Here is a 16,316-nt window from a genome sequence, read left to right on the forward strand (position 1 = left end):
ATAATAGACAAAAAAAAATTAAAAAGCCAAAAAGTAGAAATAACAAAAGAAATTCATTGAATAAAATAAATATAAAATGCAAAAGGTGGAGTTTGAACCCCTTTGTAGTGTAATGAGTGTTAAACCTGTGCGAAGCACATGCTTACATTTTAATTTGACATATTAAATCGAAAATAATATTTTATAATAATAAATTTTTTTAATTTAGTATAACATTATTATCGTCATTATATAATAAAGTGTTGAATATATTATTTTATTTTTATTTAAAGTAAAATGCAAATGGAACAATTTAAAGTCTATAATATTCTTGAATCATAAGGAAAGAGACTTGAAAAAATAAGAACATATATAACTGTAATAGTACTATGTCAGTTTTTCACTAAACTTTATATCAAAAGGCTAATGAAAATTTATCTGTAATCTAGTATTTTACTAACTTCATTAGAAAAATAATTGGCATATGATGTTGTATGTGCTCCCTATTACACATTTCATTTCAAGTCTGAAAGTAGAGTTATAGATAAATTAGTTATATCTACAGACTACAGTAAATATTTGTACAAAAGTGTAATCATAACATGTTATTAAAATAAAAATACTATTTTTCTTACCTAAATATTATTAAAAACTTCTTTGAATACAACATTTGTTGTTGATGACTTTGGATTATCGTCATCGTTTAGAATTAGAACCTTGAGACTACTGTGACTCTTAACTCTTGACAAAGAAACGTAAAGTTGTTCATAGGTGAACACTGATTTTGGCAAGTAAAATCCTACATGAGATAATGATTGACCCTGACTCTTATTGATAGTCATTGCAAAGCACGTTGTTAATGGAAATTGTCTCCGTTGGAACTTAAATGACAATCCTAAATCTGAAGGGATCAAGTTCATTCTTAAAATGTACACTTTGTCGCTAATATTTCTACCGATCACTACCGTCGCTCCAATTATGTTGTTGTCAAGTTCGTTAATTAACTATTAACCTTGTCCTGTTGCATAAAACTGAAGTCTGGTCTACGTTTTACAGTAGTATTACAACGACTCCTGGTTTCAAAGTCAACTTGTAGTTGGGTAGTCCCAAACATTTTATGTCATTTAGAAAATATGGTGTAAATCATTCTTATTGTACATCTTCATTCTCATCAGCTTGACATGTTGTGTCAAAACTTAGATACTTCTTTTCCATCCTTGGAAAGATTGTCAAGACGAAGTCGTTTACCTTCTTAACACTCTCAAGCGTGGGTTTAAGAATTTCCTTACTCTAAAAATACCTGCAATCTGACATATTTTGCAACAAATTTAAATATGTAAAGTCTACTAAATGAGAGAGGTTCATCAGTAGTTGTAATAAGCAGATCATCTGAAACTTTAACTTCTGACTCATCACCAAAAGCATAACCAATATTTTCATTTCCAACATCAAGTATCTAATTAGCAAATCTCTTCATTTCACCATCATGTTGATCCGAAGAAGATATTAGAATTCTCATATTCGTATGCAGCTTCAGAACCTTACAGAACTACCACAGATGGGATGAGTTAATAGCTGATGATAATATATCGTGTCTACTCCCTTTTAGAATTATCGAAAGTATCTGTCTGAAATCACTTCCTAGAACCATAACCTTACTACCAAATGGTTGATGTGTCTCATGTTGATTAGTAACTGACATAAAATTCCTGAACGTCTGATCAAGTGCTTCAAAGTACATTTTATTGAGCATTAGAGTTTCATCCTAAATTATTAAACTACTTTAGATGAGCAGCTCATTCTTCAAACTGTCATATTTGATGTTGCAAGTAGATTTATCAGTAATTATAAGGAGTATTGAAAACCTAGAATGAGCAGTTTTGTCACTAGGTAAGAGTAAAGACACAATTCCCTGGATGTGACATTTAAAACTAATCTTTTCTCTAGACCGAATAGCAAAAGAAAGTTCATTTCAAATAAATGTCTTACCACATCCACCGTGCCCATAAACGAAGTAAAAACCATCAAAGTTTGCAATAACAGTATTGAGTATCTTATTGAATACTAACATTTGCTCATGAGTCAACTTTTATTCTGTATATAAGTTTGTATGAGTCAATTCATTTGTGTTATATGCTAACTCATCCTCTAGTAGCTTATTCTAAAAAAGACAAACATCACACAGCTCAGGATATGGTATTGATTGATAGTCTCTTAAAGATCTCGCATTGCTGTTGAGTATCTTCTCAATCTCAATAAGGCAGAAGTTTTTTAATTCGTCATCAGTCATGTTTAGTTCTAGCAAAAGCACATGATAATTTTATGAATATTTGATAAGTAATTCTGAAATAAAAACCATTAATATTATTAATAAAAATAAAAATAATAAGAGAATACAATCTTGATATTAAAAAAGACCTAGTGAAATACCTTATTTTTTCAATGCTTTTCTCCTCTCATATAGTATCCCGTTAGCTAATAGTGTCCAAGTTGTAATCCAAACATGATTTGATTTGCTAATGCTATTAGATATTAGTAACATCACAACTCTAAACAATTTAAGATACCGAACAGGATCGGACAACTTTGATGATATTAACCGATCAATTTGAGTTGTCGTTGTTATCTTGTGGTCTCTACTCAACCATAAAAGAATGTGAGCATGTGACATACCTCTTTTTTAAAATTTTACTATATACATCCCTTATAACAAAAAGACAAAAAAATAATATGTTATAAATAAATTATCTATTTTATATATGTGCTTTGATAAATTAAGGGTGATAATAAAAAATTAATAATATGTTAAAAATAAAAGATATTTTGTCATTTATTTTATAATAATTTAAAAGAAAATTTATAACATAAATTTATAACATAAAATATATTTTTTAATTTTAAAATTTTATTTTATTGGAGAATTAAAACAATAAATTCTGTATAAAATACTATGTTAAATTAAATATATCTTTTTTACATTTTATTTTAACTCAATAATATTTTTTGAATAAAATTAGACTTTGACTTTAAGAAAAAATATTTTTTGAATAACTACCTTTGCACATTCTATTCCTCTCCTTTAATGATCGAAGATGTCTTTGAGATTAGAAATAAAGCATCAATGTAGTCAACATTCTGAAATTATAATTAATTATTAATTATTTTATATAAATTAAATACTACTAATGATCAAAAAATCAAAAAATTAATTAATTTTTAATAAAAATTATAATTGTAATTGCACCTACAATTTGAATAGGATGAGCCTTTCTAAATTTATTTATGAGATCCACATCATCATCAGTTATCATCTTAACTTTATAAGAAGGTAAAAAATATAGATTATCAAATATTTGGACTTCAACGATAAAAAAAAAAAGTCTTGTCAATTAGGTTGAGTAAAAGTATAAGTGTATCTGATAGATCTCCTTTCTATAGGATAGCATTTAACATATTAATAATAAAAAAATATATAAATTAAAGTATATTTTTTGTCCCTAAAGTTTGGAAAAAGTTTCAAAAATCCCTAAGTTTTATTTTGTTTCAATTTTGTCCTAAAAATTTTCGATTTGCATCAAATATACCCTCGACGGCTAAATTTTCAAAAAATTTAAGACCAATCTAACAATAATGTATGGAAATTATGCTTGATTTGCTTGTGTTGAGGGTTGTTCTTATAAAATTGTTGTTGAATTGGTCTTAAATTTTTTTTGAAAAATTAGCCATCAGGGGTATATTTGATGCAAATCGAAAACTTTTGGAACAAAATTAAAACAAAATAAAACTTAGGGATTTTTTGAAATTTTTGTCAAATTTTAGGGATAAAAAGTACATTTTACCCTTAAAAATATTTGTCAATGTTTCTAGGAATAAATATATACTAGTTAGAACCTACCACAAAGATTGAATCAACTTAAGTTTTAAAAAATAACAACCCAGACAAATAATAATTTATAGTTTTTAAAAAATTTCTGGTGATAACATCTAAGTAAATAATTAGTTCAACAATATTAAAACTAAATATTTAACAACCTAAAAAAACATAATTTAAAATTTAAAAAGTAACAACCTAAGCAAATAATAATTTATAATTTATAAATAAGATTTTAAAATTTCTAGTAACGACACTTAAGCAAGTAAATTTCTAAACTTAATGTATGAACGCCACGTCAGTATAAGAGCTCTCCATTTATATTACTACTAATGTTAAACTCGTGCGATGCACGAATTTATATTTTAATTTGACATGATAAATTAAAAATAGTATTTTATAATCATAAATTTTTTAACTTTAGTATAATATTATCATCGTTATTATATAATAAGTGTATTAAATATGTTATTTTATATTTACTTAAAATAAAATACAAATAAAACAATTTAAAATTTATAATATTCTTGAACGATAAAAAAAGAGACCTAAAAAGATAAGAATATATATAACTGTATTGGTAGTATCAATTTTACACTAAACTTTATACCAAAAAACTAACTAAAGTTTATCGACAATAGAATATTTTACTAACATCATTAGATAAACAATTGCCATATGATGTTGTGCTTTATGTTACACATTTCATTTTAAGTCTAAAAGTATAGTTATAGATAAATTAGTTAAATTTACGACAAATATTCATACAAAAGTATAAATCATAACATGTTACTAAAACGAAAATACTATTTTTCTTACCTAAATATTATTAAAAACTATTTGAACATGACATTTGTTGTTGATGACTTTGGATTGCTATCTTAGCCTAGAATCAGAATGTTCAAGCCATTGTGACTCTTAACTCTTGACAAAGCAACGTAAAGCTGTCCATAGGTGAATACTGATTTTAGCAAGTAAAGTCTTACATGTGATAATGGTTTAATTACCACAATAAAATACCTTAGTTTTTCAATATTTTTCTCCTCTTATATAATATCCCGTCAGTTAATAATGTCCAAGTTGCATTCTAAATACAATTTAGTTTGCTAACGCTATTAGGTATCAATAACATCACAAATAGTTTTCTCAATTGATGACCCAACATCATTAATAGCTGTAATGAATTTTCTATCGTCATACAGTAATTCCAATGAATAAAAAGCATCTTGAAAGTTAGGATATATAATCCTATTAACTGTCATAATAGACTCATATATTGTGCAATCTTTTTGAACAGTTAACAAAATTCTCATATAATAGATATCACCTATACCCAGTAGAACATAGTTTAACCTCATAATAGAATACCCTCTCTTGCGTGAATGTCATTCCCCTTTTTTTCTATCATAAACAAATTGATTTGGAAACTCAACATATGTTAAAGTTTGACTTGCTTTAAATTCTTTGTTGGCCTCCATCCATTCTAAGAATATCGTATCTGTTTCTTTCTCTTATTCTATGATTTTTTTAAGATTGTCATTATCTTTAAAGATGATATTTTACTTTTCAGACAAATGAAATGTTAATCGCATCACTGAAGGCCATCTTCGATGAATATCATATGTCAAAGTTCTCCACACAGCCTCACGTGCAGACAAATATTCGCAATTAAAAAATTGTTTGACCTCATAATAATCTGAGCATCCTCTCCACTGAAAGTTTCTTTTGAAACCTCAACTGCCACCTTGTCCTTACCTTTATTCATATACTTGAACAAATATTTAATAGTATTTGACTTGTTCTAGTACTCTACGTTAACATGCGCTTGATAAGACATTAGTAGATATGCGTTGTAAGAAATTATATTCCTATTATCCATATGAAATCTTTTCCTTTCAATGACTACTCTTATGTCTTATCTTCTATATGATGGGTATCCACTATCATTAATAGCTGTGGTGTTATTGAATGTTTTAAGATAATATTTGGTGTAGTACCCATCTTTCATGTAAGGAGATTTTGAGCAAATGGTCCATGAATTATATATGTAGACATCGCTCTAAATAATTTTGGGTGTCGAACACGATCAAACAATCTTAACAATATTAATCGGTCAATTTAAGTTGTGTTTGTTGTTTTGTGGTCTCCACTCAACCACAAAAGAAAATAAATATGTAGTGGACTTCTCTTTTAAAATTCTATCATATATATCATTATAATAAAAAGATAAAAAAATAATATGTTATAGAGTAAAGTATCGTTTTTGTCCCTAACGTTTGGGGTAAATTCTATTTTTGTCCCTAACGTTTAAATCGTCCTATTTTTATCCCTAACGTTTGTAAAAGTGATTCAATGTTATCCTGCCGTCAATTACACATCATGAGCGCTTTAGTTTGAGTTTTAAAAATCTCTTCTTGAAGTTAGAATACAAATGTCTGGGATAGAATCGATGATCTACTCCAAAAAATAGCTCATCAAATGTTGAAACTAATTCTTACAACATTTACATAATTCACTTTTCTAGGGACATAATTGAATCTAAACACAAATAGTGGGTATAATATTAAAATTGAACACATTCAAGTGAGACCTAATTGAGAATGAATACATCTAAGTGAGAATAATTGAAAAATATAATATGATTTGTTAGTATAATTGATAGTAGGATAACATTGAATCATTTTTATAAACGTTAAGGATACAAATAGAACGATTTAAACGTTAGGGACACAAATAAGACTTACTCCAAACGTTGGGGACAAAAACGATACTTTACTCTATGTTATAAATAAACTATCTATTTTATATATATACTTTGATAAATATATAACTGTGCAAATAATTTAACGAAAATTTTTTCTAAAAATAAGGTTAAATGATAAGCAATACATGTATCTTGCACTTCGAATGGTATCCCTTGCTTAAAATCAGAGGTTATTATGTCAAGCTTAATTTTGAACACTCTACATAATATATCTGGTCAGTTTTCAACCGTTAAATTCTTTGGATTATTAACTCTACCAATCTCTTACCAACTCGAATTACATGTCATTGTGATTAAGAGATCAGGATATCCATATATTTCTTACAAATTGCTAGAGTATCTTGATAATTATAAAACATGTATCTCATGCTACCTGTGAAAGATACGGATAGCTAGAATGACACATTTATCTTATTGGAAGCACAGATTTCATCCCTAACAACTACATCTTGAATCCTAACCTCCTGTATATATCACTCCTGATCTTATCATTAAATTAATTAATTAATTAATTAATTAATTAATTAATATTTTTATTTTACGCTTCTTTCAAAATAATGGCATGAGAAAATTAAAATTTAATATTATTTTAAAATATAAAACTCTTTTAATCTAATCAGAAAATAAAAATTAAAAATAATTGTTTTAGTTTTATCATAAATTCTATCTATCTTATTATTTGTCAATAAAAACAAAAAATTAATTACAATTTAAAAATTAATAACCTTATAAATTATATAAATATCTAAAAATAACAATTTAAAAAAGTGTATTTAAAAATTTAAAACTAACAACCTAAGTAAATAACTTAAATTTTAAAAAATAACAATCTAAGTAAAACAACTTAAGCAAATAACTTAAAATTTAAAAGATAACCACCTAAACAAATAACTTATAATTTATAAATAAAATTTTAAAAATTTCTAATAACGACACTTAAGTAAATAATTTTCAAGCTCAATGTATTAGCGTCACACCAGCAAAAAAATTCTCCATTTTTTTTGAACTACTAAATTAGTTCAATTTTTTAGGTACGATAGAAAAATAATTTGGTATAGAAAAATATATATTAGTTTTTTTAAAATAGTATAAATAATCTCACATTTTAAAAAAATAAGTAATTTCATTCAATAACCTAATATTTTGTAGTTAGCAAATTTGCTTATTATAAATTATGTAAATAAAAAATATATTTTTAAAGACATTTGCTTATTTAAGAATTAAAAAAATATTTTTTAAATTGAAAAGTCTAAACAAAGTGTTTAAATTAGCCATTAGAAATTAGAATTAGGCTATTTTAAATAATTACACATTAAAAATTAATAACTAACTTAATTATATCAACAATATTTCATATTAGAAATATAAAACTAACTTAATATTTCACGATTTAATTAAATTTTTGAATCCTATTATTTTTTTAGTGTCGTCATAAATAATATCAATCCTATTATTTGTCAATAAAAATAAATAAAATTAAATACAATCTAAAAATTAATAACCTTATAAATTACGTAAATTTAGAAAAAATATTTAAAGAGAAAAAGATGAAATTACTTCTATTGTGCAGAGATAATCTAAAATCTAACAATGTAAATTGAGTAAAGAAAAAATTTATAAATATGACAAATAAAAAAAATTAAATTTAAAAATCGAAACGGTTAAGAAGTCACTTAATTAGGAATTAGTATTAGAATTTCAAATTTCAAATTTTTAAATAGAGTTTCCTAATTAGCTAGTGCAAATTTTAAATTTTTAAATAAAATTTTTTAATTAAACGATCGTTGTTCATTAGGAATATAGGAATTTGTTAATTTAAAAATATTTTTTTTTAGTTTCTTCATAAATAGTATCAATCATATTATTTATCAATAAAAATAAATAAAATTAAATACAATCTAAAAATTAATAACTTTATAAATTACATAAATTTAGGAAAAATATTTAAATTTTTTTAGAATATTAAATTAATTTAATTTTGTTGGAACAACATTAGAGATAGAATTAACTATAAAGAAATGTTAAATTAAAATTTTTTTAATAGTATAAATAACCTTACATTTTAATAAGATTGGTAATTCTATTTACTTTAATATAATCTTTTGTAATTAGCATATTTGATTATAAATTATATAAATTTTTAAAAAATATTCTTAAACCCATTTGCTTACTTAAAAATAAAAAAAAAAGTATATTTTGAATTTAAATTTAAAATTTTAAACATAATACTTTAATTAAAAATTAGAATTAGATTTTTTTTTAAAAAAATAAGTACACATTAAAAATTAATAACTAACTTAATTGTATCAACAATAATTCATATGAGAAATTTATAACTTTATGAGTTATGACATTAAAGGCTAAATAAAAAATTAACAAAATATCAACGGTGTAAATCGAATTGAAAAATAAAACCATAAGTAATAACCAAATAACTTCAATTTATATTTAAAAAAATTTTAAATTCCAACATAAAAATAAAAAAGAACAAAAAAAAAATAACAACTCAAGAAAAAAATAATGTTTCTACCAAAACAAACATATGTTTGGCATTATTCTATTAGATAGACTCTAAAAAGGAATTCCAAAATATGTACATCCAAATTCTCAATTTTCATTCTCAATCTTGATCTTCTTGTAAGTTAAGGTTTCTCCTTCCACCTCTGAATCTTTCGACTCCGAAGATAGTCGCTTAAGTGGTGTAATAGCATTTTTCAACACTTCAGATTCACCATTGTCCACAATTTTATTGGAGAATTCAAGCAACAAATTTTGTACAAAATACTATATTAAATTAAAGACATCCTTCTCACCTTTAATTTTATCTCAATAATGTTTTTTGAATAACATTAACTCAAACTTTGAGAAAACAAACAAACAAACAAAAAATTCATTTTTTTGAAAAAATACCTTAGCACCTTCTACTTCTTCCCCTTTAATGATTGAGAATGCTTTACAAGTTGGAAGTAAACCACCAGTGTAGTCAATATCCTAAAATTACAATTAGTTATTAATTATTATTTATAAATTAGATACTACTAATGACCAAGGAAGCAAAAAATAAATTATTTTTTAATAAAAAGTACACTTATAACTGTACTCACAATTTGAATAGGGTGAGCCTTTTTGAATTTATTTATGAGATCTACATTATCAGTCATCTTCTTAACTTTATAAAAAGGTGAAAAATGTGGATTATCAGATATTTGAACTTCAACGATGAAGAAAAAGGTCTTATAAATTAGGTTGAGAAAAGTGTAGGTGTATCCGATAGATCTCCTTTCAATGCAGGGTATCATATAATATATTAATAATAATAAAAAATATAAAAAATACCATTAAAAATATCATCACTAATGTTTTTAGAAATAAATATTGGTTAGAACTTACCAATAGAAGTGAATCAAGTATCTCTACACAACTCTTTCCCAACACCAAAATATTTTATTTGGTAAGATATTCCTTCTCTTAACAAATTCACGAATCGAGACACAGAAGCTCTCTTAATTGAGGAGCGTGTATTATTCCTCCCTATAACTGATAAAAAAAATAAAGAACAATTAAATGGGGGATAAACAAACAAATTTAAAATATAAATAATATAAAATTAAAATAATATAAAAAATTAGTAGAAACTCACGTCTTCATTGAACCAAACCATCTCAATTGAGTATGGCAATTGAGAATTTTCGTAACTTGGTAGTGTCCATAACCGCATCACTTGTATACGTACACACAAATTGTCAATTGTAGGATTGGTCTCTAATAATTTTGTGAATACCAGCCATTAGAATAAGTAGAATAATTTTATATTTTGAATATACGTAAAGAAAGCGATCGATGTACTTTGAATTGTGGTGTTATATATATCTCATAACTTATATTTTTATAGTTGGCTCATGATTAAAATTTTTTAAATTTAATTGACTTTAATTTAAATTTGAATTAAATTTGCAGATAAAGTATAATAATTTAAAATTTAAAAACTAACAATCTCAGTAAAATAATTTAAAATTTAAAAATAACAACCTAAGTGAAACAACCCAAACAAATAATTTTGAATTTGATAACAACCTAAGTAAATAATCATTTATAATTTATAAATATAATTCTAAAAATTTCTAGTGACGACACCTAAGCAAATAAACTCTCAGACTCAACGTATGAGTGCCACATCAGCATATAAATTATTTTTTAATAAAAAGTATACTTATAATTGTACTCACAATTTGAATAGGGTGAGCCTTTTTGAATTTATTTATGAGATCTACATTATCAGTCATCTTCTTAACTTTATAAAAAGGTGAAAAATGTGGATTATCAGATATTTGAACTTCAATGATGAAGAGAAAGGTCTTATCAATTAGGTTGAAAAAAATTGTAGGTGTATCCGATAGATCTCCTTTCAATGCAGGGTATCATATAATATATTAATAATAATAATAAATATAAAAATACCATTAAAAAAATCATCACTAATGTTTTTAGAAATAAATATTGGTTGGAACTTACTAATAGAAGTGGATCAAGTATCTCTACACAACTCTTTTCCAACAACAACTTTAATGAATTTGACGTAGGGAATGTATCTTTTAGGATTATTTGAATATTAATAGACGTACTCCGTACTCAGAGAGAATGAGAGAAGGAGAGAGCGGGAGAGAGCGTTTGAGGGTGAAACACGGTGAAGAAGATGGCCATGCCATCGAAAGAGATAAGGGGGAGAGTGTGGGAGGGTTTGCATCAGGTGTGAAGGAGGGATCAAGTAAGGGCGACCTTAGTTCCAGGGTGACTTTCAAGATTTCGTTCCGTGACAAGGTTATTGGTTCTACGGTAGCCACAGGGATAAATCGGGCTGAAGCTCTAGATGAGGATTCCATGGCAGTGGTCACTGGAAAACAAGGAGATCCTATGCCTCCAAGAGTTTGCTTCTCCAAAGAGGCTAGGAACATCCTTTCTGAACCATACAAGGAAGCAATTGTGATTAAGGTTCTTGGAAAAAACCTTAGTTACACGGCCATGTTTCACAAATTGAAAGGGGTATGGAGGATCACCGGTGGATATGAAATCTTGGATGTGGGTTTTGGGTACTTCCTCGTTAAATTTGATCGCATGGACGATCGAGAGAAGGTTTTACTAGGGGGCCATGGATGATCTTCGGTCACTATATTGCGGTCAAGCCATGGACACCGGATTTTAAACCTTGTGAGGACACTTTCGGGGAGACTATGGTTTGGATTCGAATCTCTGGTTTGAGCATATGGTACTATCAGGATAAAGCCATGATGAGAATCGCTTCTGCTGTGGGAAGACCAGTCAAGGTGGATCTGGCTACTAAGTTGGCGGAAAGGAGAAAATTTGCTCGGGCTTGCGTGCAAATTAATCTTGGTTTGCCGGTGGTCCGGAGTGTGATTGTCGATGAGTTTGAATATAAGGTGGAGTATGAATGCTTACACCTTATTTGTGACAAGTGCAATTGTTTTGGGCATCCAGCAACTGACTGTAGAATGACCCCAATAGATTCGGAAAGGGTGGATCGAAAGGAAACATCAGTGACCAAGACGGCGACCCGGGTGGTGCAGCCACAGGAAGCTTCAAAAGAGAAAATTTTTGAATTTGGATGCAATCCCAAAGAGTCAGTGATAGTTGCAGAAATTGGGGAGGAATTAGATGATACGTTGCATGGGCAGGAAGTGGGGTCCCAACATTTGGAAAATGAGGCTGGCTGGACCAAAGTCAGCGGCAAAAGGAGAGGAAAATTGAGTCAATCAAACAAAGCCCAACAAACATCTAAAGATAAAATGCCGGTGCGCTCAAATCAGAAATTGGACCAGAACCGTGACTTTGGGCTACGTATGAGAGGAGCCGAATCAGGGGTGAAGACCGGGACGGTTAGCGGATCTAAGGCACGCATGGCATCTTCCAAACAGCAAGGGGTGAAGGGCAAATCTGTCTCCGTTGCGGTGCCGACTTTCACTGCCATTATCAAAAACGGACACAAGAGGTTGCGCCCTTCTTCTTTGCAGAATTCGCCGTCGACTCCGGACTTCCTTGGCGACACCAGCAAGCAGCAAATCGGCAAATTGGAAGGGTTGTCAGTGGAGGGACACAGACAGACCGGGCAACAACCGGACAAGGACAAGCAAGGCTCAGGGGGATATGATGGTGGATCTTCATCATCTCGTTAGGGACTTCAGCTGAGGTTGGTCCTTTTTACAATACAAATTGTTTTATGGATTATTTAGATTTAAGCTTTCTATTTTGGAATATTAGAGGTGCCTCTAATAAATTGGCCCGGGTTCATAGTAAGGAGTTAGCGAATAAATTTCATCCTACTTTTTTCATTCGGTTTGAAACCCATATTGCTTTCGAGAGGATGAAATCTTTTTGGAATAATCTAGGTTACCAGGGTGTTGGTATTGTTGAGGCTAATGGTCATAGTGGGGGTATCTGGGTTCTATGTTCTAATTCAAATATTTATGTGAGAGTATTGGATGTAGTTGATCAATGTATCAGTTTCAAAATCACTATGGGCAATACATCTAGTTACTGCAGTGCGGTGTATGCTAATCCGCATATACATCGGCGTAAAGAACTGTGGGGTGACTTGACAAAGATTGCTAATATGATCCACGGACCTTGGATTGTGTTAGGGGACTTTAATGATGTTTTGTTGCAGAGTGAAGTTAGAGGGGGGCAATTTAGACTTGCCAGAGCAGAACAATTTGCGAAAACATTGGAGGATTGTGGGCTGTTTGATATGGGGGGCTATTGGGAGAAGATTCACTTGGTACAGGAAGGTGAAAGGTGGGGTGCAGGTGGCCAAGAAGCTTGATAGAGAAGTCATCAACCAGGACTGGCGACTAATGTTTCCAGAGGCTTATACTGAGGTGCTGGCGTGCCTTCACTCTGATCATTGCCCATTATTCACTAGGTGCAAGATGGCAAAGAGGGCTACCAAGGGCCATCGTCCGTTCAGATTCCAGGCTGCGTGGATGACTCGTCCTCTTTTTAGGAATGTTGTTGATACAGCCTGGAATAGAGGAGCTCCGGATGTAGTTAAATGTTTGTTGGAGGTTCAAAAAGATGCAACTAGCTTCAATAAAAAGGTTTTTGGCAACATTTTTGTTAAGAAAAGAGAGTTGGAGAGGCTTTTGAATGACGTTCAGATTACTCTGGAAAGTCGGGAGGATCAACAGCTTAGGATCAAAGAGCAAGTTTTGCATCAGGAACTGAATGCTGTCCTTCTTTAAGAAGAGTTGTTGTGGTATCAAAAATCTAGAGAACAATGGGTGAGATGTGGAGACAGAAATACAAAATTTTTTTATCTGCAGACAGTTATCAGGAGAAAGAGGAACAAAATTCATGGGTTATTTTTGGAGGATGGGTCTTGGACCACGGAGACTACGACTCTAGAACTGGCGGCAAATTCTTTCTTTCAAAAGCTCTTTTCTACAAGGGAGGATATTGACCTGGACGCCATGGGGCTTTTTCCTTGCCCGTCTCTTAGTACTGAGGCTTGTCAAAAGTTAGTGGAACCGGTGACGTCTGAAGAGGTTAAAAGAGCTGTGATGACCATGAGTTCATTTAAAGCCCCAGGGCCAGATGGATTTCAAGCAATTTTCTACAAAGAGTTCTGGGACTCTCTTAGCAACGATGTGTGTAGACTGGTTAAGCGAGCCTTTGAGGGTGAGCCATTGAATGCGGCTATTTTCGATACTCTCATTGTTCTAATTCCTAAAGTGGAAGTTCCCTCTTCCTTACGGGAGTTTCAGCCTATTAGCTTATGTAATGTAATTTATAAAATTGTCACAAAGGTTCTAGTTAACAGGTTCAGACCTTTCCTGTCGGAGATCATTGGTCCTTTGCAAGGAGGGTTCATTCCAGGAAGAGGAACCATAGAGAATATTATCATTGCTCAAGAGATTATGCACTTCATGAGGAACACCAAGTCTCAAAAAGGGACCATGGCATTCAAGATTGATTTGGAAAAAGCTTATGACAGGGAAGACTGGCGTTTTCTGGAAGCTACTTTGGTCCGGTTTGGGTTTCCAAAGGCTACCATTAATCTTATATTGAATTGTGTGACTTCCTCTTCGTTGGCTGTTTTGTGGAATGGGAACAGGCTCTAAAATTTCAATCCGAAGAGAGGGTTGAGGCAAGGAGATCCTATGTCTCCTTATCTATTTGTACTTTGTATGGAAATGCTTGCCTGCTTTATCTCTCATAGAGTTTCCCAAGGTTTGTGGAACCCAGTTGCGGTTTCTAGGAATGGACCACGACTCTCTCATTTGATGTTTGCAGATGATCTTTTGCTTTTCTGTAAGGCATCAAAATCTCAAGTAATAGAGGTCATGCATTGTTTGGACTTATTTTCTAGAGCGTCAGGTTTAAAGGTAAATCTTCATAAGTCAAAGGCCCAGTGTTCCAAGAGGGTGTCGGAGAGGAGAAAAGAGGTTCTCTCAGGGGTCTCTAACATCCGGTTCTGCAATGATTTGGGTAAATACCTGGGAATTAACATCGGTCATGCCAGAGCTTCCAGGAAGACGGCTCAGGAGATTATTGAAAAAATTTCGAGTAAGCTCTCCAGTTGGAAAGGACGCCTACTGAATAAGGCAGGGAGGCTTTGTCTTGTTAAATCGGTTATGGCCTCTATCCCAGTTTATGAAATGCAAATTTCTCTTCTCCCGAAGTATGCATGTAATAAAATTGATTCCTTGATGAGACAATTCTTGTGGAAAGGCCAAGCAACTGGAAAAGGGCTGCCTCTGGTCAGGTGGGAGGTCGCCATAACTCTTAAAAAGGCAGGAGGATTGGGTATTAGGGATACTTCCTGTGCTAACATGGCGCTTCTGGGAAAGTTGGTATGGGATTGTCTAAATAATAGTGAGAAGTTATGGGTGCAGGTTCTGAAGCATAAATATCTCAGGAATCAATCTGGTATGAACGGAAACAGTAGAAATTCTTCATCGGCTACCTGGAAGAACATTGTTAGTGCCTATGAGCATCTCAAGGAAGGGCTTCATTGGAATATTGGAGATGTCCACAAATCAGTTTGGTATGATGAGTGGACTCCATTTGGTAAGCTTTGCAACCTTGTTCCTTATGTACATATTTCTGAATCAGATTTTATGGTGGCTGACTTGTGGAAAGGGGTGTCTTGGGAGGTTGATAGTCTTACCACGCCTATTCCGCATGAGATTAAGCAGTTTATTTGTGGTCTGAGATATCCTAGTTTGACTGAGTTGGAGCCACAGTGGGAGTGGTGGCCTGCAGCAACAAAAAAGTATAATGCAAGGGAGGGTTACAGATGGTTATTAAAGAAAACATTAAATTGGAATGTCAACAGTAATTGGAACTGGTTGTGGAACACAAACATTCCAGAGAAGTTCAAATTTACTATGTGGCTTAGCTTACATGATGCTCTACCAACTGAGACCTTTTGATTCAAGTGGCATTTAGCTTCTTCAGATATTTGTAAGAGATGTAACAAGGCGCAGGAGACTATGGAGCATTGCCTTAGAGATTGTGAACGATCAAAGGCAATCTGGTATATGTTGGATCCTAGTATCCTGGACTCGACGGCTGGTACTGCTCTTGAAGAGTGGTTTCGGAAGGCCTTGGCTAACAATGAGGCGTCCTTTGGTGCAGGGCTTTGGTGGGTATGGAGACATAGGTGCAATGACATATTCAACACTGACA

General features: G+C 30.8%; 1 pseudogene; it reads left to right on the forward strand.

Annotated features, from left to right (window-relative positions):
* The first annotated feature begins 11,252 nt into the window (after positions 1–11,252).
* On the forward strand, positions 11,253–12,802 carry LOC148550816 (uncharacterized; annotated as a pseudogene).
* Positions 12,803–16,316: the final 3,514 nt, after the last annotated feature.

This window comes from Arachis ipaensis, chromosome B7 (genome assembly GCF_059453495.1).
Source record: "Arachis ipaensis isolate K30076 ecotype BB chromosome B7, ASM5945349v1, whole genome shotgun sequence".
In the NCBI taxonomy this organism is placed as follows: domain Eukaryota; kingdom Viridiplantae; phylum Streptophyta; class Magnoliopsida; order Fabales; family Fabaceae; genus Arachis; species Arachis ipaensis.